Genomic DNA, 27,472 nt, shown 5'->3' on the forward strand with positions numbered 1-27,472 from the left:
TTTCTCAGTGCTTTATTAAGACCAGGATTACAGGCCTGAACTGCCAGAGCTTACCCCTGCCTTTAATGCAAGTAATTAGGAGCGGGGTGTAGGAAATGCTTCAGTTCTAGCTGGTGACTTCTCCCCAGGTCCTTGAGATCAGTGTGTTGGCCATGCGTATAACTGCACAGAGGCGGTTTATCATCCTAAGAGCACATCACTAAAACACCAGCCAGACAGTATGAAAAGCAGGATGCTAAGTGCAGTCAAAGGGATGCAACGCCCAGGCTGCCCCTGCAGACCCAACCCAAGAGGCCACCCTCTTCTTTCACTGTGCGGTCAGCGGGCAGCTGCTTTCCCTGGAGATTCCCTGAGGGCACAGTTATACTGACAGGGTCCTGTCAGACTAGCAAGAGGGATTGTGGTGGAGGCACTCTGCACAACACTACTCCTCTGCAGGGCCTGACCTTCGCAGCCAGATGGGGGCGTGGGGCAGCCAAGGATGAAGAAGGGGCTAAGGCAGATGAGCAGAGGACACTGTGTGGCCTGCACTGCAACTCAGGAGGTCTGGTGCTAATCCCAGCTCTGCCATTGACCTGCTGGATGAAACTGGGGCAACCATTTCCTCTCGCCTTAGTCTGAATGTGAGCTCTTTGGGGAAGGACACGCCTCAGGGCATGCTGGGTGGGTGCAGTGTCTGGCCCAATGGGGCCCTCAGCTCATCCAAAGCCTTTAAAATGAAAATAGTAAAGAACCATGGAGCAGCTCCCTGGGAGTACAGGAGACAGGTGGGATTCTGGGATGGTAGGTGGCCTCTGTGGGTCTGTGATGACTGGTGTCCCTTTGCACACCCATACCTGTATGTGGGCTGAACAAGGAGGAGATGAGTTGCACTAGCACGCGATGAATCATGTCATTTCACCAGCTTTTCAAGCTTTCTAGCAAAGCTGGTCAAAAATGGCAATTATTGTCCAGCAAAAATGCCAATGCCACTTTCATTTTATTTGACATTTTTTCATGGATTTTTCATTTCAATAACATTGTTTCTTTGGATTAGTTACTAAATGAGAAATGGCATTATACTGGATTTGAATCATATTCAAATGTTTTCAGTTTTGGGCTTTACATGGGGCTCTCTCTCATTTGTCACTACCAAAAAAAGAATGTTTTTCTTTTTGAATCAAATCAAATTGCATAGAGAGTATTTTTTAAAAAATGGAATGAAATTAAAATGAAAATTTTCTTTTTGACAAAAAAAATCAGAAAGTTTCAAATGCTCCTGATGTTTTTTGGCAAACGTTGATATTGTTCAACAAGCCGTTTTCTGTCAGAAAGGCTTTTCAACCAAAACAGTTTGACCATCTCATGTAGGCTACACTTGAAGGCATTCGGTTGTGATTAAGTGCAGTGATTAACACTGTGAGTGTTATGACTATAAACACTAGACGGGGCTAGGTCAATATGTCACATTATTCTATGTGGTGCTATTATGACCTCAAAAGGTAACTTAACCAAACATAACCCTTCCACTCTGGCTAATTTGCAAGCTGCAATTCTATTGGTTGAAATGAGTCAATGGTGTGCAGGGGACTCTCTGTGTGACCACTCTCTGTTCTTTTTGGTGTATGACATGGCCCCAGCTGTCACTGCTCTCCAGGGTCCATGGCCGCCTACTGCTCCTGCAAACGGATTCTGCCCCATTGCTTTCTGTGTAATTTATCCAGGAGCTGCCGCTAGCCAGAGCGCTCCCTGAAAATCCACTGTGTGCAGTAGGCATTAATACACTTGAGAGCTTGTTTCACATCTGAGCACCTATTTTCAGCGTCTTAAATTACAGTGTCAGTGTCATTTCATTGTAGCCCGAAGGAAAGTCAACATACGGCATTCCAGCCAGCTGACTTTCCAGGGACCTCACCACACCCTGTGAGCTAATGCTTGGTGTTTACTTTGTCTCTCTGTGTTGCTAAACAGAAGTGTCGGAATGCTGCTCTCCCAGTGAATGCCTGACCTATTCCCAAGCAAGGACGCTAGGCTAGCCTCACTTGTTAAACTCTTCTTCTGACAAATCGTTTTGGAGCTGGGCCTGACAAGCTGCCTGGGCTGTAAGTGCTGCTGGATTGGTTCCCAAAGCCTTCTGGTGTAAATGGGAAACAGTGGCAGACATGCACACCAATCACTGCCTTTTACTTTATAAAGGATGGCTCCAGATCGTCTGCAGCTATCAGGGCTGACTTCCCAATATCAAAGCCATATGGAATAGGAAACCGCTGGCAGCTGCTGTTTGCTCTCTGGCCTGCCACCTAGGGGACACAGACTAACCTGCAGCAACAGCTCCTACCCGCAGGGTCTCTGGTTTCTCTGCTCTCGCTCCTCTTGGCCTAGGAATGTTTTCTACCAACAGAGAATGGGAATGAATAATTCAGAGAGAGAAACGCAGCCAGCATGATACAAACAGCCATGTAGGTTTGCTCTGCATTTGGAGAGCAGTGAACTCCAACCTCCAAAGGAATGATTCCCAACAGCTGTCCCCTTCCTCAGTGTCCAGGGCCTTGCATTTTACCAGGGTGGGGAGTATCTAGTGGCTAGTCTCTCGGACATGTCTTGCTGCTGGGGATCACGTCCCCATGTCCTCAGAGGAACCAGGCAGCTGGGGTGAGTTTGGCAGCTGTGTACATCCCTCATCTCAGACATCACACTATGGTTGGCTGGGAATTTTTTGACAAAACTTCTATCATTTGGAAAAGACTGAGTCATTGAAACCAAAACTCTTTGCAGGAAAAGGTCGCTATTGATACATGTCCCTGTCAAAAACAATTAGATAAAAACAAGCTTTGAAATTGTTGAAATGTCCCATACAGGTTTTGTTTTTTTGTTTTGAAACAAATTTTCCCTTTGGAAACGTACGTTCTTAGTAAAAAAGAAAAGTAAAAATGAAGGTCAAATCTGAAACAAAATGTTTTTAAATGATCAAAATGAAACGTTTTAATTGACCTAATGTGATTTTTTTATTTTTATTTTATTGGATTGTCAGTTCATACTTTTCTCCCCACTTTGGGCAATTTGGGAACCACTTTCAAAATGTCAAAGGTCTACATGGCCTGTGAAAAGAGTTTCCTGCCCAACTCCTCCTTACATGCAGGCTCTGGATTGAGTGGGTCTGTGGTTTAATTCAAATGTTTTGCACAGCATCAGCTCTGATGGCAGCTGGGGAGCGAGCAGCAGAGTGCGTGAGATGCTGAGCAGCACAGACCCTGCAGGAAGCAAGCAGCCTGATGATGGTTAGTGACCAGTGCTGGCATTCAAGCCAGCTGGATTCTCAGCCCAGCTCCCTCACTGATTCATGGTTTGATTGTCCCCTCTGTCTGCTTCACTTTCCCTTGTAAATGGGGATAAAATACTCATCTTCCTCACAGGGTTGCTATGAAGCTATGGTCATTACTGCTGAAAAAGCACGTTGGATGAAATAGTCTATGGAAGGGGGAGAATATTCTTGTTGGAATGTCCCCAGCAATGAAATACCGAGGAGGACAAAAAGAATTTCTCGTTCAAAAAGGAATGATTTGGGGGGAGTTCTATGGCCTATATTATACTGGAGGTCAGACTAGATGACCACAGTGTGTCCTTTCTGGTCTTAACATCTATGAATCTACAAAAACTGAACCACTGGGTCTGATTCAGAGACTCTTGACTCACGTGAGTCATCCATGGATCTTCAAAGATATTTGAGCTCCTAATTTTCACTGAAATCGGATCCTTGAGGATCTGGGCCTGGACTACTCCCATGTTCGGGCTCAGCCTGCAAACAGAGTATGTGCTGGGTTTTCCAGTGACAGGGTTTTAAACTTCAGATCTGAAAAAGAAAAAAAGCCAGAAGGAACGTTAAATGAGTCTGTTTTCTAGTGAGCGGAGTAAACAACCTTTTATGTCCAGCTCAGCCCTGTGGCAAACGGCCCCCCTTATGTGCACCTTTGAACTCGGAGCTCAACAAGCGTGCAGCAATCCATGGACATATGGAATCTCCCCCCAAGGCTGCGTTCCTGCCACTCTGCCAGACACTCACCGCAACATGTTGCAGCTTGGCCCATCGCCCTAGGTTTTATTGGGCATATGTGCACATTCCATGAGAGGACCCCAAAGCGGTGGGACTTCTCTGGACAGCTTGGAGTTCCTCACCACACATGGAAATGACCGCACAGGTGTACAGGGAAAGTGTGTTCCGGGCTGCCCGGAAGATGTGCACAAGAAGCATTGATGGAAGGGGCAGGGAAGGCCTGTGTGCCCCAGCAGCTGAGTGATGGGTAGAACTCTGTGAAAAGAAATTGTACTGATGGGAAAATATCCAGCATTCGCAGGTTGGCGGGGTGGGGTAAATGGATAGGCAGTTGGCTTTGAGCAAAGAGGAGCAGGCGTCAAGGGAGGGGTCTGACACCCTGGTCATGGAAAGTTGTGTTTGCAGCAACAAGGGAGATTTTTCCCACCCGGAAAAACATCCAGCAAACTCCTTCACAGTGTCAGCACCAGGGCAGCGTCTCCCCCCATTCCCCAAAGCTGTGTCTGCCAACGGGAGCTGCAGTGCCTTGGCCTGGCTAAAACAGATGAGGATTTGTCAAGTGAAAGGGATCCATTTGCCTGGCTCTGCTCTGGGATCACTACAGGATCTCCAGCCCCAAATGTTCACAAACTGCGAGTCGGGCCCCAGAAAAATCATGAGACGTTCTAAAATAATAATGTTTGAAAATGAGTTGTCTTCTGGGTTTTGTGCCTTTGGGCTGCACTCAGGTTGTGATTTCAAGCTTTTCTATGCAGCCAGGACTCTTTCTTTCTAAAAAAATAAAGCCGCAACCCTCACGTAACAATATGACTCCAGGAGCTGGGGCTTTAAAACACCAAAGAGTGCAAGACCCACAATTAAATTGCAAGGGTTGGCAGCACGGGTACCAGCTTGGAGAGGGATGCGCTGGCCTCAGCATCCCAGGGCTGGTGCTAGACGGCGTCCCCGCAGCCAGCCCTGCACCTCCTCATAGCTGCTCTGGACTGGCAGGATAGGACGCATCACCTCAGGAAAGCCCTCTTCTTAGACAGCGCTGCATGGCAGGCAGTGGCCTAGGGCTGAGCATTGGGCAAATCAAGAATTGCATTTGTGTTGGCCAGTGATTCAAGGCTGGAGGGCAGGCTTAGCCCCCCAGCAAAGTCCCAGCTGTGTCAGCCATTCCCTAGGTACTGTATCAGCGCCCGGTCGTCAATGGTGCTGTCCCAGTTCATCCCACCAGGGCAGCTGGACTCCACATGTAGTGTTTGAAGCAGGAGATGCTTCCATCTGCTGCTGCCTAGGGACCCTGGTGGCATTGACGTACCAATGTTTGGAGGTTCCAGTGGCTGTTATACCCCACACTGTCACATGGGGGTGCCCAGTGGCACTTAAAGCTGTTTGGAAACAATCATTTTGTTTGTTCAAACTTTTGAGCTGGAAATAATGTTTTTTTTGTAGGAAATTTTCCCAGTGAAATGGGGCAAAGTTTCGGTTTCCTTTCAGTTCAAATAGAATTTTTTGTTTCGGGTTTTAGAAATAAACACATAAATAAACAGTCAAATTTCAAAACTCCCCCCCCCTTGCCCCTTCAGTTGATTTTTTGCCATGGGATGGACTAGAATGAACGGCTTCTAGGAGGAATTTCTTTCCTTTTTTTTGTTTCTCCTTTTGTTGCTCTATGACTTTTCCAATGGGTGATATGTTACAAAGCATCAAAAGGAAAATGGAAACAAAGCAAAATGGAAAATAAAAAAAAACAAAAAACTTTCCTTGTCCAGTCTGTTATGGTCAGGGAACAAAACGGAGACGGAGAGAAGGAGCATGCTGGGGGACCCAATTAACCACGCCCAGTTCAGTCTAGCGCTTACCTCAGGCAGTGCCCTGTTTATTCTCCAACCCGCACAAAATGGAACGTGTAATCATAACATAAAGCAACAGTTCAGATCCCAGCCTAGATCGTGGGGTCCTGTGGCCTCTGTCAGGTTAATGATTAGGACCTTCCCAAGCCCAGAGAGATCTGTGGAGTGGGTGGCTGCTGGGTAGATAGGTGTAGTCACAGGAGAGGGCACTCCCAGCCCTCTCCTGGTCCCAGGTCCCCTCAGAGCTGGGACCCTCCTTTATAACCCCCAGCTAGGACCCATCCGACCCAATCAGTAACTGCTGTCCCTCTGGGTCAGATGATTCCCAGCTCCTGCCTGCCAAGCTCCTATGCAGAAGGCCCACCTGAGCCTACACAGGGCCCAGTGACAGATGGAAAAACTGCTGAAATTCTGACATTTCAAGCTTGGTTTTGGTTTTTGAAAACTGAAACTAAATTGTATTTTATGCTCTTTTTCCTTTGGTTTTGTTTCACTTCAACATTCCCTGAACTGCTTGGTGAAAGCGACATGTTTTCAAGGGAAATGTTTGAACATTTCTGACCAGCTGTCATGGGGCTCTCCACAGCTGGCTCAAGTGCCTTGGCAGGAGTCATGGGCTGGGTGGTCTCTGCTGCTCTGGGTGACGGGGGAGGGGGCGGGTAAATGACATGTTAAAGACCCTGGCTAAATGCAAGGGGTTGCGACCTCCACTGAGACCCTAAAAAAGCATCGATGAACTCAGAGTGGCTCGAAACATGGACAGAACGGTACAAACAGAGGTTCCTAGGAAATGCCGCTCATGCCTCTGGGGGAAGTAATCCCATACCCACATGCTTTGGGGGATGGAAGAACCTGGATAGTGGGCATGGCGAGAGACGAGGTAAGATGTGGGGCAGCAAGGGGGACGCAAGTTTGACATGAAATCCAGCTGCACAAACGACCAGTGTGATTCCGGGCTGCGTGCTGTGACGAGTTCCCATATGGTCTGCTGGGCGCGGGTGGTCAATGGAGGAGGAGCTGTGCGGCCAGGTACAGGTAAGCGAGGTTCCAGGCAGAAAGCTGTGTTCTGAGGATGCAGAGTGTTGGTTCTATCCCTGTTGGTGGTAGTGTGGTCTGGTGTTTGCTGCACCCTGATTTGTCATGCTCTGGAGCAGGAGAGTGGTGGAGCCCCCTTGGACTATGGCACAGCATCCTGTCAACCTCCATGCCCTGGAGAAAGGTTAGAGCAGAGAAATGGGAAGTGGGGGCATCTGATCATAGCCAAGAGTAAGGGTTGGATTTCTGAAAGCACCTAGATGATTTAGGCACACAAGTACCACTGGAGGTCAGTGGAACTGTGGGAAGTGGCATGGGGCCACAGGGACCATTGGCCAGGAATGGCAAACCGTGGCCACTGGGAGCTGCAGGCAGCCATGCCTGTGGACGGTCAATGTAAAGAAACTGTCTCACAGCCTGCCAGCAGATGACCCTGATGGGCCATGTGTGGCTCGCGGGCCGCAGGTTGCCCACCACTGCTCTACATAATGGAGGGCAGGCAAGAATCCCATGCATGGTGAGGAAGTGTTCAGGTCAGTGCCCAGGTCTAAAGCTTGGAGCCGTGATGTCGAACTAAGCTTGGGCATTTGGGTCCAGTGTTGGGCAGCATCTCCTGAGGGCTCAGGGTGTGAAGCTGTGGGAGGCCTCTGCCCCCAGGAGTGGAGCCATCCTCCCTAGCCTTGCGGCATGTGCAACCAGACAGGACACAACCCTTGTGAGAGTGGAGGATGGAGCAATGCCCCCTGGCATGGAGGCATACCCAGCCCAGCCACCCTCCCACCCCAGGCATGTGCTTTCTCCAACTTCTGGGGCACTGGGTGGCTTTTGTCACATGATGTCACCTCCTCCCTGGCCGACTTGTATCACATGATATTGTGGTAAAGTTGGTTGGCTGCTGTCACATGACATCACACTCTGGCAAGCCAAACACAGCCACAAAAGAAGCATCTGCTTCACCTAAACACCTAGCCCTTGACATCTGACTCCGTGCCTGCATCTCTCATGGCCTATATACACCTCTATGGCCTTTACTGAGACGACACACTCAGCCCAGCCATGCAAGGAGACAGCATCCTACCCAGCACTCCCTCCAGCATTGGCCTGAGTTTGCTTTTGGATGAAAGCTGAGACGGTCTCTCCACGGAGCTGGGAACAGCCCCAGGCGGGTCTGAGGCAGAAATTGCTCAAACTACAGATCCAAACATTGCAACCACAAGGACCAGAAAAATAATGATGTGGGGACTCAATGTTTATAAAACAAGAAAATTACAGAGTGACGATCACCGAGCGGCTTGAATCGTGCACAGACCTTCAAACTGCGTATTACAGCTGTTGTGCCAGTAACAGTGACGAGCATTCAGGCTGCTAAAACTTTCCATCATAACCACCAGTCAGCACATGCTCATCTCTTCTCAAACATTCCCAGCTGGGGTGAAATTCCCAAGCTTGGTCACTTTCCATAAGTAGCCTTTTTCTCCCTTAACTTTCAGCAAACTCCCACCGGTCACTTTTGAGCCACTAGAGGGAAAATACACATTTCCTAGCAGAAACAGCAGCTAGGCCCAGTTTTTAAAATCGAGACTACAGCAAAAACATTCCCAGTGGAATAGCTAAGTCTTGACAGGACACAGGCTGCCCAGAGTAGCTGGGCCACTACTCCATTGGGGGGAAACAATGTATTTTAGCTATGAGGATTTGAAAATAGCATCCTGTAAACACAGGTACGGACTGGAGAAGAGCTGGCCTGTACACGGGAGCCTAACTGAGCAGTGCCAAAGGGAGCGTCATCACCCCCTGTTCTGGTGCTGGCTCCAGGCACTGTCAGGAGGTACGGTCCTCCTGCCCAAATCTCATGGAGTGCTCACTGCTCTTGTAATTACCTTGCTCATAGCATTTCTGCACAGCCTGAAATTAAACAGGGTCTATGTGTGTACAAGGGGCACTTTTTAAATTCCTGCTCAGCTACACAGTTCCTCTCCGTGCCAAATATAAACCAACTAATTCCGCCAAGTGCCAATCTCACAACCCCGATCAGATTATGCATGTATTATGCACACCCCACACTCAGTCACAACCCTTGCCTGCCACAAGAGCATATCACCTGCCCGCCCGTTCCCATGCAAAACTTGTAACCTACGCCACCTCACTCCTTCCGTGGGTACACCCAGTGTTTCAAAAGGCCGCTCTTTATTTCGTGGGCCGTGACCATGGCAAGGATATAAACAAAGAGGACAGAGTGGGCCAGGCCATGGCACAGGGCTCTCTCACCTCCTCTGATGGCTTTTATTTGGGCCTTGGAAAAATCTTGTCTCCCTCTCCCTTTCCCCACTGAGCTACAATCTTTTTTAGGCTGCTCAGAAGTTTTCTTGACTCATTTCCCAGTTTAAACAAGCCAGGCACAAGCAGCCAAGTGACCCCATGGCTTGGGAACAGTGCCAGAGGCCAGCAGCTGCAGGAAGCCAGGCCAGCCGAGAGGAGTCAGGCTGGGCCTGCAGCAGGAGTTCAGGCCTCTGAAGATCCTGAGGAGGGGGCTCACAGAGACCGCACCGACCCCTCAGCCTTTCAGAAGAGAGCTGGGAGGAAAACGGATTTTCCATCTCTCAAAACATTGTGAGATTTTGAATGTTTATTTATCCCAAATCTGAAGGAAAAAAAAAAAAAACAATTTGGAATTTTTTCAGAAAACAAAATTCCATTTTTCCCCATGTGGGATCAATGGAAGTATTGCATTTCCATTTTGACCATTTACATTGTTAAAATAGAAAAAGTAAATTTCAAAGTGAAAAATTGAACCTTTCCGTTCCAAAAATGCCAAACTGGGTCATGCGGACGTTTCCGAAACGCTGCGTGTGGAAGTTGTGTCCCCTGGCCTCCCTCCCTGCCTCCTGCAGGCCATGTTCTTTTCTACACTACCAGCTTGCCGGGGCAGGGATTGCTTCTCGGGGGTGTTTAAGCAGTGCCCAGCTCAGAGGGGCGTGATCCTGATGTGGCAGTGCCCAGATCACCCAAATAACAGTAATGAATCATCGGATCTCACTTTCCATGATGCGTCCAGTGCAAATACAGTAAAACCAAACCATACACCCACAAGCCTGAGACCTCACCTTGCCATCACCAGAATGCATCTCCTGCCCAGCTGGAGAGCGACTGAGCCTTTCTTAGCATGTTCTGGAGGGGCTGGAGCCAGCTCCAGAGTCCAGGCTGACCCAGATTGATTTGGTCCCCCATCCCACCCTCTGTAGTTATCACTTTCATGAAGGAGCTGTAGTTTTCAATAGTTCTGGGATTGAATTTCCCCCAAAGAGTTCAGAGCTGCAGGGATAGAAGCAATTGCTTTGCACTTACTTCGTGGTTTTCATGATGCCCAGTTCCTCATCTCTGAGGGTAGGTTTACGCCAGATCATGTAGTGTGTTGTGAGTGGATGAACACCTGTGGGGTGTCACTGACTTCTGGGGATGCTTCCTGCATGCAGCAAAACTGCAGCTGTAATGCTGACTTTTGGAAATTCCTACATGTGCATTTGAATGCGCTGGGCCAGATCCCAGCCCCTGCCCCAGCTCTGACCCTTTGGTACCACTCTGCACAGGGCATGTGGAGTGACCTATGGCAGCCCAGGTTTCCCCCAATGCTCAGAACTGAAAAAAATGTAATTTTTTCCAAAATTCTGAATGCCATCAACTCCAGAATTCTGCAGTCACAAATGGCAGCAGAGCATCCCAAGGCACTTCCACAGAGCGTTTCAGATTTCTTTACCAAGCCACTGTTTTTGCAGCAGTGCCCTACATATCATACATACATTGCTTTTGTGGGGGAAATGGTCCATTTTTGGAGCGTAGGCCTTACAAAGAACACAGAGCCTGCACTTCTGAAAACCATTTAACAATTCCACTGCCCACTCCTGTTCATCCTGGAATGATGGAGACCAATAGCTCCTCCTGCAAAACACAGCAAAGCCAATGTCAGCTTCATAACCGACTATTCCTCTGTAACAATTCAATTTTTCCCCCCAATTTTTTTTGTTCATATATGGCCTTTTCTAAGACAATTTTTAATAAAATTTTGTTGACAACATATAGGAAAAATATTATCCTTATCTTTATCCCCCTTCCATTCTGATAATCTCCATGTTGATAACGACTGCAATAAAGCTTTTGATAAAAAAAAATCAATTAACAAAAGTCTTGATAAATTTTGAAAAAAAAGGAGCAATGAGTCTATTCTGACCTTTTGTGTGATGGAAACAACTTGGAAAGTTCCCACACGTCTCACCCAGTTTTTGACTGGTTATTTCAATAATTGCAGCAAGAACTGGTCCATGCACTGAACCTTCAGACAGACATCGATCACTGCCGGGAGAATAGACTCATGTCTGTGAATGGAATCTCCTTGCTCTTGGGGCCAGCTCTTGGGGTAACAAGTCTATTCACACCTCTACCATACTTCTCCCTGCACAGAAGTGCGTACTCACTAGCATAGCGATTCCCGCTCCAACAGGTTTCTCTGAGATCTCCCAGGTGCCTCAGGGATGTGACACACACAAACTTGGAACATTTCAATCCAGCTGTGCCCCATCCTCCCACGTGGGTCTGGATTTAGGCAAGTGCTGGGCCACAGTGAGACCAACGGCGCCAGGATCAGACACTGCATCTGATAACGTTGTACCAGACAGGCTCCGTGGCACAGTTCCACTAACACAACATGGATTTGTCACAGTCTTGATTGTCACTGCCACATCTTCCCATGAGCTTCAGGCCAGCTCCATATAGGCTGAGATCTGTGAGTGGAGCAAAGCCCTGGGTCGCCCTAGGGCAGGTCTGTGAATGCGGCAGAGCCCTGCGGAGCCCTGCTGCAAAAGGAGCGTCTGCTGCAAACTCTCTTGCATGCAGCTTTCTCATTTGCTCTGTGGGACCATCCAGGACAGTTAGCTGTTAGCAGAAGTGCATACAAGATAGGCTTGAGCATGGCCAGTGCCTCAGACAGACACTGCTTCCAGCATCCTGGCATGTTCTGTAAATCACCAGGAACATGAAGATGGCGAATGCCTGTTACCTGTGATCACAATGGCAACAGCCACCCTTTCAAACTTGTTCCGTTCTGAGAGAGGCTCCTATGCCCAGCAGAATTCCCCAGTCTAGAGTTCAGGAATATCACAGGAAACAGGAGCACCCACAGTCTAATAACCAGGTTATTCTGCTCCCCCACTCTCTGGACTGGCCAAGCCCTGATCTGAAAGCAGCATTTTGCCCTTTGTTCTTCTCATGAACACACTTCTCCCTCATGCAGATCAATAGCCAGAAATAGTTCACATTCAAACTTCCATGGGGAACCCCCCCACCCCATCCTCCCAAGGGCTGGTATGGTTCCTTCTCTCTTTACAGCCTGCATTGAGGAGATTCCTGAAACGCTTTTTATTACCACAGCACAGACATAAGTAACGAGATGAAAGAGCTCCCCCTACAAAAGTCATCTGCTTGTTTCGCTTTGATTTCTAATGACCAGACTGCCTGTCTCCTGCCACAAACGGACTCACATTCCCCATCAGCTGGGGACCTTCTTTAATATCAATGAAAACAGACGCTTTCCTGAGACCTGACAGCACTGACACCCGCCCAGAACTTTACTGCCCTTTGTTCCCCCAGCCTGCACTGGCTGTGGTTTCTGCAGCTCAGCAAATTCTTTCACATGAAACCGATCCCATTAAATACTTGGAGAAGCATCCTCCTTGTTCCTTGGTCTGGCTTACTCTGCTATGACTCTTTCACTGGGCCCGGTCTGTGCTCCAGCTTCAGGCAGGACTCCCAGTCTGGATGCATTATACAAACTGCTTCCTTGGTTTCAATTCCCCTTTGTTAGAACACAGGGACATAAGAACAGCCATAATGGGTCAGACCAACGGTCCATCAAGCCCAGCATCCTGTCTTCCAAAAGTGGCTATGCTTCCAAGGGAATGAATAGAACAGGGCAATTGTCAAGTGATCCAGCCCATCGGCCACTCCTAGTCAGAGGCCTAGGGACATGCAGAGCATAGGGTTGCATCCCTGACCATGTTGGCTAATAGCCATTGGGGGACTGATCCTCCATGAACTTATCAAATTCTTTTTTGAACCCAGTCATAGTTTTGGCCTTCACAACTTCCCCTAGCAATGAGTTCCACAGGTTGATTGTGCATTGTGTGAAGAAGTACTTCCTTGTGTTTCTTTTAAACCTGCTCCCTATTAATTTCATTGGGTGATCCCCTGGTTCCTGTGTTATGTGCAGGGGGTAAATAACACTTCTTTATTCTCTTTCTCCACACTAGTCATGATTTCATATGCCCCCTTAGTCATCTCTTTTCCAAGCTGAACAATCCCTCTCTTTTTAATATCACCTCATATGGAACCTGTTCCATACCCCTCATCATGTTTGTTGCCCTTCCCTGCACCTTTTCCATTTCTAATGTATCTTGGGGCGACCAGAGCTGCACGCAATATTCCAGGGCTCTTCAATCCAGGATAGAAAGGCAGATCAAGAACCAATGACTGGAAGCTGAAGCCAGACACATGCAAATTAGAAAGAAGCTCAAGTATTTACCAGTGAGGGTAATTAACCATTGGAATGAACGCCCTTGTGAACTAGTGGATTCTCCATCTCTTGATGGCTTCAGATCCAGACTGGAGTCTTTCTGGAAGATGCTTTAGCCAAACACAGGTTATTGGGCTCAATACAGTGGGACCTGGGTGAAATCCTCTGACCTGTGTTATACCAGTGATCTAATGATACCCTCTGGCCTTATAGATTCAAAAGAGTTAACTCCCTAGCTGTCTGGTTATAGACAGGTACCCTTGAGTCTGCCCCTCAATGAACTCTTGTTGGCCTAAAGTTCTGGAATGATCAGGAAGATGAGGCACAACTCCAATGTCTCTTTCTTGAACCCTCATTCTGCCCTCACACCCTGATGTAAATTGGTCTAGTTAAAGTAGTGGGAACCCCCTCCACACCCAGAATGGACATAGTTATAAGAGTGCTCTACACCGGTATAGCTATTGCCATATGGGAAGAGGGAAAGCTAAGCAATTTAAGGCACCTTTATCCCAGTATAATTGCATCCACACTAGGAGTTGTAAAAAGAAAAGGAGTACTTGTGGCACCTTAGACGCTAACAAATTTATTAGAGCATATGCTTTCGTGGGCTACAGCTCACTTCATCGGATGCATAGAATGGAACATATAGTAAGATATGTATATATACACACACATACAGATAAATTGGAAGTTACCATACAAACTGTGAGAGGCTAATTAGTTAAGATGAGCTATTATCAGCAGGAGAAAAAAAAACTTTTGTAGTGATAATCAATATGGCCCATTTAGACAGTTGACAAGAAGGTGTGAGGATACTTAACCTAAGGAAATAGATTCAATATGTGTAATGACCCAGCCACTCCCAGTCTCTATTCAAACCCAAGTTAATGGTATCTAGTTTGCATATTAATTCAAGCTCAGCAGTTTCTCATTGGAATCTGTTTTTGAAGCTTTTCTGTTACAAAACTGCCACCCTTAAAACTTTTACTGAATGGTCAGAAAGGTTGAAGTGTTCTCCTACCAGTTTTTGAATGTTATGATTCCTGATGTCTTTTGCTGGAGTCTGTTTTTGAAGTTTTTTTGTTGAAGAATTGTGACTTTTAGGTCTGTAATCGAGAGACCAGAGAGATTGAAGTGTTCTCCAACTGGTTTTTGAATGTTGACATCTGATTTGTGTCCATTTATTCTTTTACGTAGAGACTATCCGGTTTGGCCAATGTACATGGCAGAGGGGCATTGCTGGCACATGATGGCATACATCCCATTGGTAGATGTGCAGGTAAATGAGCCCCTGAGGGCATGGCTAATGTGATTAATTCCTATGATGGTGTCACTTGAATAAATATGTGGACAAAGTTGGCATTGGGCTTTGTTGCAAGGATAGCTTCCTGGGTTAGTGTTTTTGTTGTATGGTGTGTGGTTGCTGGTGAGTATTTGCTTCAGGTTGGGGGGCTGTCTGTAAGCGAGGACTGGTTTGTCTCCCAAGATCTGTGAGAGTGAGGGATCATTTTTCAGGATAGGTTGTAAATCTTTGATATGCGCTGGAGAGGTTTTAGTTGGGGGCTGAAGGTGATGGCTAGTGGTGTTCTGTTATTTTCTTTGTTGGGCCTGTCCTATAGTAGGTGACTTCTGGGTATTCTGGGTGCTTCTGGGGTTATACTGGGTGTAACTACATAAGCACAATATCACCCCCAGCATTGAATAGTTATCAAGCCTGTGCATAGACCAGTTTTTTTTAGCCTTTCCTCATAGGTCCGGTTTTCTAAACCTTTCATCATTTTAGTTGCTCTCCTCTGGACTCTCTCCAGTTTGTCCCATCTTTCTTAAAGTGTGGCACGCAGAATTGTACACAGTACTCCAGCTGAGTCCTCACAAAAGTACAACTGGACAATTACATATCATGACTTACATATCACATTCCTGCTCATACACCCCAGAATGGTATTAGCCCTTTCTGCAACTGAATCACTGTTTTGACTGATATTCAGTCTGTGATGCACTATAGCCACCGGATCCTTTTCAGCAGTGCTACCACTTTGCCAATTATTCCCCATTTTGTAGCTGTGCATTTGATTTTTCTTTCCTGCATGAAATACTTTGCATTTTTCTTTATTGAATTTCATCTTGTTGATTTCAGACCAATTCTCCAATTTGTCAAGATCATTTTGAATTCTAATCCTGTCCTCCAAAATGCTTGCAACCCCTCCCAGCTTAGTGTCATCTGGACATTTTATACATATACTCTCCACTCCATTATCCAAATTATTAGTGAAAATATTGAATAGTAGAGGACCCAAGACTGAACCCTGTGGGACCCCACTCAATACACCCTCCCAGTTTGACAGCGAACCACTGCTAACTACTCTGGGAGTATGGTCTTTCAGCCATTTGCACCCCCACCTTATAGTAATTCCATTTAGAGCACATTTCCTTAGTTTGCTTCCTCTTCCCAAGTAAGAGTCTAACTGTCAACCTGGAAACAACAGCAGCTGCAACAGCATCTTTCACAACCTGTGTCTTTCAGCTTTTTTTCACGTTTTGGTTTCCTGGCCAAGCACCCTACTCCAGAAGCTGCTGTATATTCTTATTACAACAGGCCCAAAATTATTTGCAGTTGAATATGAATGATTCCCCAGGAAAAGGCTGGCCTCAACACTCAAATCCTCCTTTGTCAGAGACAAGACAACTTTCTCAGCATAAGACTTAATTATTCTCCAGGAACCATGCTGTTGGGCTCGGAGCCTGTAGGATAAGTCATTCACTGTAACTGTCTCCTATTTAAACTCTGTAACTCGTAGCCATTGTGTTCCATAGAATTGCTATGGCCCATCTGTCATTTTGAATTGCTGACATGGCAGAACCTGTCTGGGTCACAGAGTCACCAGGCACCAGAGGTAATAACTGGTTTTGTATGAAGCTGCGGCTGCGTATTATTGAAAGTAATGGAGCTGAAATACATACGGAATGATGACAGCTCAATCCGCCGGTGACAATTGAGCATGATTTGTACAGACCTTAGTGTGAGAGCAGAGGTGGGTAATTAAGAAGCTGGTAAAGACACCGGAGACGCTTGATGACAGGCATCAGGTGAGCAGAACCCAGGCTGGGCAGTGCTTCCACTTCTCTCCTGGGGAGCGGGAAGCTGGCCAGAGAGGAGAAGAGGGTTTCCAGGGGATTCCAGCCTCCTGCTGTTGGAAACCAAGGGAGATGAAATCAGGGCAGATGAGAAAGGTGCTTGCAGATTCTCTGTCCGGTTCCCAGGCAATGGGTTGATATCACCAGGTTTGTTCCAGTCACTCCTGGTGACTTTTGGCCCCGTGCTGGGCTCCTGTCTCAGACTGCAGGGTTATTTTCAGAAAAGCAGCAATTTCCCTGTTTCTCATGATCTGATGACATCAGGCTGCCCTAATGCTGGATGGTCCTTTCTTTCTGTTGGAATTATGCTTTCAGTTAGTTATCATCCTTCTTCAGAAGCAAAGTCAAGAAACATTCTGATCTGCTTATCCTCCTCACGGTCCTCCACTTGTGGTCAGGGGTGCAGCTCTTGCGGACAGCAGGGTGGGCACCAGGACGCCTGTTTAGAAAGCTGGCATCAAAGGCATGCAGCGACACAGGGAATGTTGTGTGTGCATCCTGTGGTCAATGCAACCAGGAGTCAGTGTCCTCCAGTAGATCTTGGATAGGCTGAAACCAAGTATGTTATGTATGACCAACTACATGTCACACTAAGTGCTCTTGGGATGATCAGAACGGTGCAAAGAGGTGACAGCCCCTGCCTCCACTAGCTTTCGGTCTGAATTACAGACACAGGGTCCCCAACTCTGCTCTCTGTCACACTGGTGTAAGTCCAGAGCAACTCCTCTGACTTCAATAGAGCTCCTGTGGCTTTACACCAGGAAAACAAAGAGCAGAATTTGGCCCATAATATCTATAGAGTGACACTGGCTGCCTTAATGCACTGGATGGCTAAATGGAGGCTCTTTTAAAATGCATTTTGTTGGAATGGGCCCAGCTTACCAAGAGATCCAGATCACCCTGTATGGCTTCCCTATCTTCACCATTATTTACCACTCTGCCTGTCTTGGTGTCATCTGCAAATTTCATCAGCAGGGATTTTGTATTTACTGCCAGATCATTGACAAAAATGTTGAATACAATCAGACCTAGCACTGATCCCCACAGGACCCCGCTAGAAACACCCCAATTCCTTCAGGATTCTACACAGATTACTTTCTGAGATCTGTCAGTTAGGCAGTTCTTAATTTATTTAACATGTGCTCTATTGATATTGTATCATGCTAATTTTTAAATCAGAATTTCACGTGGTACTAAGCCAAACACTTTACAAAAGTCTAAGTATATTAAATCTACGCAGTTAACCTTATCAACCAAACTCGTAATCTCATCAAAAAATGATATTAAATTTGTGTAAAAAAAAAACTAATGAATTGGAAAAAAAATGAAAACTGAAAGTTTGTCCAAAAACTGCCAAAACCTGAATATTTCTGGCCCCAGATGAAACATTTTCAGCCAAACACTCCCATTAAACCCCAAAAATGTTAGTTTTGCCTTCTCTGATGAAAAGCCAAAAGGAGAGACCTTAAATAATAAGTTTGGGGAATCAAAAACCCAGTTTTACATTTTAAAAAAAAGTTTTGAGAGAAGATTTTCAAGCATCCCTAGTGCCCTCCATTCCATCCTTCAGGCTTTAACCTTCAGTCTGCCCCTGCCCATCAGCTAGTGAATGATGCATATCCTGAAGCATGGGAGTTAAGGGCAGCATTAAGGCAGGCAGCCTGGGCAGTTTGCAAGCAGCAGGACAGGATAAAAGGAAATAAGGGAGAGAATTCTGGCAGGGCTAGAGCTGAGCAGAGATGTCTGGAACTGACGCAGATGAGTCCCCGAGGCATTCAAAGCATTATTTGTTCCCTGGAAGGGCCCAGGTGATGAGCCACAGGTCAATGGCGTGATGGTACGGGCAGCGGCATCAGTGCCTTGTATTCAACACCCAATCCCAGATGACTTTTCCAAGGGTAGACCTGTTTTACCGGACATTGTTACTGTACCATGATCAGTTTTGTTGTCACCAAGCATTTGGGCCCCAAGCCTGCACATACTCATCTTCAGGTTGAATTTTTCCCATTGCACGGCCCCATTGGCTCCCTGTGTATAGTGCAGTATGTGGGGAAGTATTTGCGGTGTCAGAACCCAGCTCCACAACATCATTAATTTCACTGGTAGTTTGTAAAGAACAGATTCCTAGATCCCAGAGCCAGAAGGAATGACTGTGATCATCTAGTCTGACCTCCTGTGTAACACAGGCCAGAGACCTACCCCACAAGAATTCCTAAAGCAGTTATTTTAGGGAAAACATACACTCTTGATTTAAAATTTGCTAGTAATGGAGAATCCACCACGACCTTTGGTCAATTGTTCCAATGGTTAATGACCCTCACTGTTAAAAGATCAGGTTCTTCACTTTGAAGGAGGTGCCAGCCCATGTGCTGTGACTGGCCTCCACAGAACAAGAATAATCTTGACAGAGCTGAGCCCCCAGATCCCTGCTGACAGAGGTGAAAAAGGGACAGAGAAAGCATTGCGAGAATCTATAGCAGAATCATGGCAGACTCTGGCACCAGCCAGGGGACCAAATCCACTATCAGCCTGGAGTGAGAGGTGCCTTAGAAAACTAGCCAAATACGCACATGACTGAATAAGCTAGGCCTGGCTGTCAAAACTGTCTCCTTACAAAAATTAAAGTAGCTTAAAAGGTGGGGATGCAAAGAGAGCAATCAAGTGACTGCAAATGAGATGGTGTCATGCCTGTATGGAGATGGTGTAATGTCACACTGACTTCAATGGACTTAACCTGTGTTAACAGTTAGGAATGTGGTTAGGTGCTTTGTTGAATTGGGGGCTAAGTTGTCAAGTAACAAAACCAAAACAAGAAACAAGCAGAGTGTGTGGGGGGGGTTATTTCTGATTTCTTGGTTTTCTCTCAGTGGAACCTGTGATTCATCAGGAGGATATGGATCAAAGCAATGCCAAACAAGATATCAGCTGCATCCACCTGTATCACAAAAACCCTTAAGTCACTGACACTGGGACACTGGGATGGAATTGTAAAACTGTATTATAACGTTCAGCAACTAGGTGGTGCCGTGAGTCACACACCTTGCCTGAGAAGGTAACTGCCATACCTGGCAGTGCACTGAAGTATCTTATAGAGCAGAGGTTCTCAAACTGTGGTCCGTGGACTAGCAGTGGTCCACGAGTTCCATTCAGGAGGTCTGCAGATAGTTTTCTCTAAGGTGCGCACCTGGACAACTGCACACGAGAGAATGAAGGGCCACCCACCTAATTAGCGGAGCTGCACAGGCGTGGCTCCACTAATTAGGTGCCTGGACCCTGGAGAAGACGCACATCTAAGGTGAGGTGGTGGCCTTGAGGGGGAATAGGAGGTAGGTGGGAGGGGGAAGTGGGGTGAGAAGAGAGGGTGGGGGGGAAATCTGGGACATGCAGGGCTGTGGAGGCCAGAGAAAGAGGTGGCTTTCCCCAGCTCCAGAGCTCTGGCTGCTTGGGAGAGACGGCCCTCCTTCCCAGCCCCAGCTCGGGGGCTGCTACAGCGGGGGAGAGAGGGCACATCCATCGCATTAGAAAGATAAGGCTACTGACATTAAAATATGAGTTGTGTGCTTTTATTTGTAGAACAAAAAAAAGTTTTTTTTTTAATATAGCGCTTTTATCCAAAGCGCTTTACAATAGTTAGCTAACGGTACAAACAACATTTGGAAAGATCATTAAGTGGTCCACTAAGACCCTCAGCAATTTTCAAGTGGTCCATGAAAAAAGGTTTGAGAACCACTGTTATAGAGATCGATCTCTCTCTCTGGTGGAAAATGTATAGCCAGTCCAAAGCTGGTACAAAAGCCTGACCTGCTAGTAGCAGCCCTGCGATGTACCATGTACAAGGAATATGTGACATGGTGTCAGAAGCAAAGGTAGCCTAACTGGTGCCAGAGGAGAGCAGAAACAGAAGGAAAACAGATACACAAGTTGCAAGAGCGATCTCATCAACACCCCACTCTTCAATGCCCCAGGGAACTTCAGCTTTGACAGACCCTCAGAATGGACAGCCTGGAAGCAGCACTTTGGTAGCAATGCAGAATCTTGCAAACTCCACCAGGAAGAGGAAGACATCCAGGTATCAGCTGTCATTTATACTATGGGGAAGCAGGCAGAATGTATCTTAAATCCTTTGCCTTTACTGATGACAGTCACAACAATGACTATGAAAGGGTTCTGGCAATGTTTGATTTGTACTTTATATCTCAGAGAAATGTGGTTGGTGAAAACATGGCCTTTCATAAAAGAATTCAAGAACTAAGGGAATCTGTTGGATCTTTTATAAGAGCTTTTAATGCCTTAGCTGAAAACTGTGATTTTGGGGTCTCCAGTACAAGAAAATATGAGAGACAGACAGGTTATTGGGTTAACAGACAAAAGCCTCTTACAGCAACTACAGTTAATGAGAGATTTAACACTATAACACAGCTATCCAGAAAGCAAAGCAAACTGAACTAATGAAGTAGCAAAACAAAAGGTAGGAGCAACTTGAAAAATCAGAAACTAGCATAGAAGCTGTAAAGAAATACACCTGACTTCTAAAAGTAATCATCATAAGATCCCTGAGGCAAAGAGGCACTAATCCTGGGCTAACTACAAAACCTTTCACACCAAATGCACAAAATGTGGAAAATTTCATAGCCCAAAGATGTGTGTCCAGCCAAAGGTGTAAGATGTAATAAGTGCACAAAATATGGACATTTTGCAGCTGTTTGCCTCACAAAGAGGGTTAGGGAACTGATTACTACAGACAGTCAAGAGCCACTGTTTCTGGAATTTATCACGAGTGATGACTAAAAGCCTTTCTGGAAAGTAAAACTGAACATTCATGACAAGACTATTAACTTTAACTTTAACCAGTTTTAACATTGATTCAGGAGCAAATTGATAGTCATATCAGAAGGAACATATAATCACCTTCAACCCCTTCAGAGCTGAAAGTACCTGACGTAGCCCTAAAGGTGCTCTGAACTGCATGGGCCATTCAGAGTATATGTGATCAAACAACAACCTTCTCAACTGCAGTGAAGAAGCTGTGATGGGCCTAGTGAGAAAGGTGGAAGAACCTGACAGAGTATTTGGTGATACTGGAACCTTGATCTAGTACAAATAACTTTAAGAGACGATGCTGAACCATATGGTGTACGAACACCTCACAGGATTCCCATCCTGTTGCTTCACAAAGTGGAAACTGAGTTAAAGGGAATGGAATAGATTGGCATACTAGAGAAAATCTGTGAGCCAACAGCAGGGTGTACGCCAATGGTATGGGTTATAAGGAAAAATGGAAATATACAAACGTCTGGCTCTTAAAAGACTTAATGAAGCAGATGTGAGAAAAATATATACTCCCAACACTGGATGACCTCCTCCCAAAGTGAAAAAAGAAAAGGAGGACTTGTGGCACCTTAGAGACTAACAAATTTATTTGAGCATAAGCTTTTGTGAGCTACAGCTCACTTCATCGGATGCATTCAGTGGAAAATACAGTGGGGAGATTTATATACACAGAGGACATGAAAAAATGGGTGTTGTTCCACCTTGGTTATCACTACAAAAGGTCCCCCGCCATCCCCCCCACCGCTCTCCTGCTAGTAATAGCTCACCTTACCTGATCACTCTCGTTACAGTGTGTATGGTAACACCCATTGTTTCATGTTCTCTGTGTATATAAATCTCCCTGCTGTATTTTCCACTGAATGCATCTGATGAAGTGAGCTGTAGCTCACGAAAGCTTATGCACAAATAAATTTGTTAGTCTCTAAGGTGCCACAAGTCCTCCTTTTCTTTTTGCAGATACAGACTAACACAGCTACTATTCTGAAACCTCCCAAAGTGAAAGGAGCTACATTATTCTTCAAGCTGGATGCCTCAAATGGATTCTGGCAAATTTCTTTAGCCAAAGAGAGTGCTAAACTGACTACATTTATCACATCATTTGAGAGTTTGCATTTGATGATTACCTTTTGGGATTACCCGTGCACTTGAAATTTTCCAAAGAAAGGTGGCAGAACCGTTAACCAACACAAATGGAGTTGTAGTTTTCATGGACAATATTTTCATACATAAGTCATTGATGGACGAACACTACAAAATCCTCAATGAGGTTGTAAGCTTAATCAGTCGGTGTGGACGGAAGCTAAACAAGAAAAAATTAGGTTTTTGCCTACAAAAAATTGAGGTTTTGGGACAGACAATAAACAAAGATGGAATCAGTCCTAGCCCTGAAAAAAGTAAAAGCAATTTCATAATTGAATGCATATATATAGAAATAATGCCCTTGAAAGACATAACATATCAGAAGGTTATTGAGAAACATGAAGTGTACTTTTGCTACTTTCAGTATTCCAGAACAACTAGTGACAGACAACAGACCACAATTTACCGCAGTGGAAGCTAAATCATTCTATGCGAAATATGATTTTGATCATATAACTAACAGCCCACATTACCCACAAGTGAATGGAGAGGCTAACAAAGGTGTGCAGACAGCCAAGAAAATCCAACAGCAGGAAGATCCATTCCTTGCTCTTCTGAGCTGCAGATCAACACTGATAGCAACTACTGGATATAGTTCAGCACAACTCCTGATGGAAAGACAACTCGGAAATAATCTCCAAAGTGGCCAGATATGAAGAAAGTAGCCAAATCAGATAAAAAGGCAAAAAGAAATTATGAACACTTTTACAATAGATGTCACTCGGATAAATGCTGGGTCTAGAACCTGGTGACTATGTTTGTGTCAAAGTGGACAGAGAAAAAAAGATGGATGATTCCAGCTGTCATAAAGAAAAAGTATTCAGCACCCAGATCAGATGTGAACAAGACTGACAGTGGAGCATTCAACAGAAACTGTCAACATCTTCAGTTTGTTCCTCAGATGGAACACTCAGACCAAAATCAAACAATGGTGGACACAGAGCAGAAAGAAGACTCAAAGATCCCAAACTGACCACAGCCAGTTGTTGCAACCAATGAGCAGCCAGATGACCAAGCTGTTACATAATTGTGTTGTGTTACTAGAAAAGCACTATGATTCAGAGACACTTAGACTGATCCACACTGAACTTCAAAGACTGTGATAGTGTAAATGTTGTTAATGGTAGGAATGTAAAACTAAAAGGAGGGGAAGTGATGGAATGCTAAAACTGTATTCTAATATTCAGCCATCTGGTGGCTTTTGAAGCCAGGTATGTGTGTAACACACCTTGTCTGAGCTGATAACAGCTATAGATGGCAGTGTGTTAAAGTACCATAAAAAGAACTCATCTCTTGTATCTCTCCATGTTGGAAGCGCTATAGCCAGTCCAAATCTGCAACCTGCTGTGTGCAAGGCGTACATGACAGACAGCACCAGGAAAAACAGAGATATGAACAGAGACCCTGGAGTCAAATTACTGAGCCCTGTCCGATAGGTCACATTGTCCTGAGCCTGGAGAATGAGGAAGCACAGCCTGCCAGGAATGGTAACAAGCTAGAGTCCTTCTGGGGAGAAGGGAGGTGGTTTGAATCTCTTTTCTGGAAACTCTTCTCCTGTCAGCGTTGAAACTAAATGGAGCTGAGAGGTCAATACATTGTGCATTGAAAACTCCTGCCTCATCCCCTGAGGAATTCCAGTCTGAGAGCACCATGCTGCCTGCCCAGGAGAGGGCTGGGGAGCAGAACCTCCAGGCTGTGTACATTCTAAAGAGCATGTAGCGAATGTCCTGCATGCATCCTTTTACACACCTGTGCACGGGACACTGACACCCAGAGCCAGGCCGTTTAATGTTTGGGGGGATGGTGCAGTACCTCTCACTTACCACACAAGCACCAAGCTTATTCTCACTGGTTTACTGGCAAATCTAGTTCACACTGAGCATGCTCAGATGCTTAGCACAGGTTTCAGAGTAGCAGCCGTGTTAGTCTGTATTCACAAAAAGAAAGGGAGTACTTGTGGCACCTTAGAGACTAACAAATTTATTAGAGCATTAGCTTTCGTGAGCTACAGCTCACTTCATCGGATGCATCCGATGAAGTGAGCTGTAGCTCACGAAAGCTAATGCTCTAATAAATTTGTTAGTCTCTAAGGTGCTTAGCACAGCCACTCCCATACTAGCAGGATGTTGTTCCTTGGTATAACAATAGCTGTTGCCCTTCCAGGCATGCTGCAAAGCCCGCCCCTCTGGCTGGGCATTGTCACAGGGCTGAGGCGGCTGTGGGAGGATTTCTCTGGTGGGACAGTGTGCTGGCCCATGACTGGTGATCGGAAGGTAGGCAGTAGTGGGGAGGGAGGAATTGCCACTGCTGTTTGGGTGAAGTTTTACCTTCTAACTCCCATGTGCTCATGTTTTTAAATTTCTGCCCAGAATGCTCAGAGATTTGCCTGGAAGCCCTTAGGGGGAGTTTGTACAAGGCCAAAATTTAAATAAATGAAAGAGCCATGCCCACATACTAGCATCCCATCAACTCACTAGCATAGTCACACCCACAAAATAGTCATTCACCTTTTCATGAGCATAGTCACACACCCATAAAGGCATCACAACATCATGTTAGCATAGTCACACCCATGCTAGTAAAAGATACCCTTTTGTCCTTGGCAAGGGGTTTGGGCCAGGACTCACCGCTCATCTCATCCAGTGACTTCAGATACTGAGGTACTGAGTCCACAGGACCATGTTAAGAGTCTGATCTTCTCACATTTCTGTCTCAGTGGGTCCAGCATTTTGTCCCATTGGATGAAGAAGTCACTCAATGTGTCATGAAAGCAGAATGGGCTATACCCCAACTGCAGGGTCATCGGCAAATCATCCGTCAGGAGAGAAAGGGGAATGTGTTCCGACAGCCAGAGGAGGAAGAATGCGCTAGCCTTCCAGAATCCACAGCATCAGGAAGCTGCGTGGCCCTGGGGCCCGCATGTCACGCTCCCCAAGTGAGTCCACAGCAGCCGCCTGCACACATGGGGATATCTGTCCTAAATAGTTCTGTGATTAGGGGTGTACGAATTCCAGCCCACAACAACTGGATGCTTGTGCAGTCCCAGAGAGAGTCACAAAGAGTCGAGATTTCCTGTGAACATTTGTTTTGCAAATAGCTGGTGTAACCTTGCAGAGCAGCTCCAGAGAAATGAGCCTTTTCCATAGAATGCGAGGGTTGGTTTGTGTGCAGTCATTTCACAGAAGCCTTTGACCAGCCAGTAAGTGGTAGTAACAATAGCTGCAAGGCTTGGCTTGATGGTCTTGGTATAGGCCCATCACCAGTAACAACTTTTCATCACGTCTAACCTAGGCTGTGTTTGAACCAGTGATCTAATGGGAACCTGCTTGCCCTGGAGTGGTTTGGGATCCAGCCCAGCTCAAAGAGTAACTGTCTCACTATGCAAAGCATTCAATTCCAGAGCTCCAGAATGGAGGCAATAGAGGTCCGACCCCTGGCTTGTCTATACAAGTTTGCACCAACTCTACCCGCACTAGCCTGCCACGCACTACCCGTCCATATGGATCCTTCTGCCTCATGCTACATGTTCCCTGTTGCACTTTGAAAAGGGAGTACTTGTTCTTCTTTCATAGAATATCAGGGTTGGAAGGGATCTCAGGAGGCCATCTAGTCCAACCCCCTGCTCAAAGCAGGACCAATCCCCAATTTTTACCCCAGATCCCCAAATGGCCCTGTCAAAGATTGAACTCGCAACCCTGGGTTTAGCCTTAAAGCATGCTGGGGAACTTTTACTGTGCAGCACAGAGTCCACATGGACATGAAGGGTGTGTCTACACTTCAAGCTGGGGCTATGATTCTCAGCTCGAGGAGACATATTCATGCTAACTCTGGTGGAGCAAGCACGCCAAACGGAGAGTATGGATGTTGTGGTACGAGTGGCGGGAAGGGCTAGCCACCTTGACTGCACGCTCATCTGGGATGTTGGGCAGGTATTTGGGCAACTACTCCCCCACAACTGCTCACACCACAGTGTAGTGTCGATGTAGGGTGTAGTGCAGGGTCGATTTACACCTCAGCTTGCTGCAAACTAAGTGCTTACATAGACAAGCCCTCACAGACACAGAGAGGTACTTTAAAAAAGCAGTTGCACAGTGATGCACATAAAGAGCATTGGCAAAGGGGTTTGCATAGCCATCTCCCTAGGAGCTATTTGGAACACTTGGTCCCAGGGGGACCTGCATAGAATCATAGGGTCAGAAGGGACAACAAGGGTCATCTAGTCTAACCCCCTACCAAGATGCAGGATTTCTTGTGTCTCAACCATTCAAGACAGATGGCTCTCATGTAGCATATAGTGCTACAAATCTCAGATATAAGTTAATTATCCTACCTTACCTCCCCCATTTCTAACACAAAGCCCTCAATCAAAACAACAGCCAGCTCAGTGTGAGTGGATATGTGAGTGGTTTTCCTGGGTAAATTATGTTAGAGGGTTAGAGAATTATATTTTGAATTCTCAGCACTTTCCTAGGGCACATAATGCACAGTGCAATCTAGCAGCAATTTTCTCAAGTCTAAGTGGACAAGCACAAAGCTGACAACCATGAAGGAAAAATAAAGATGTTTATGGGCAGAAAAAGACACATAAAAAGAATCATCAAAGAAAAGGAAATGGGAAACTTAGACAGCTGTGCAAACATATTGGAATTCATCTGTTTGGAGGCCAAGAAGGGTCTTACCTGTTCAATTCATGTCCACCTGCCCCATGTACTTCCCTATGAAAGAAACATGCACCCACCCACCCATCCACTCCCTTAAATCAAAATGTGTGCAAATAACAAAAATGACACTTAAGTGTCACAAACAAAAATTATCAGTGTAATTGCGGCAGGGTAGTCCCCCCGCCATACCTTGAAGGACTTAAAACAACCCTGGGAGAGGGAAAAAGCTGGGCTGTGTGGG

At 46.1% G+C, this 27,472-nt stretch overlaps 1 long non-coding RNA gene across 1 annotated transcript; it reads right to left on the reverse strand.

The window, feature by feature from the left end:
* Nucleotides 1-1,124: 1,124 nt before the first annotated feature.
* On the reverse strand, nt 1,125-27,472 carry LOC122461018. The gene is made up of 3 exons (XR_006282700.1): nt 27,250-27,472; nt 4,040-4,285; nt 1,125-2,780 (listed from the first exon to the last, which is right to left on the reverse strand). It is a non-coding gene; the product is annotated as an uncharacterized LOC122461018 (long non-coding RNA).

This window comes from Dermochelys coriacea, chromosome 7 (assembly GCF_009764565.3).
Source record: "Dermochelys coriacea isolate rDerCor1 chromosome 7, rDerCor1.pri.v4, whole genome shotgun sequence".
NCBI classification, from domain to species: domain Eukaryota; kingdom Metazoa; phylum Chordata; order Testudines; family Dermochelyidae; genus Dermochelys; species Dermochelys coriacea.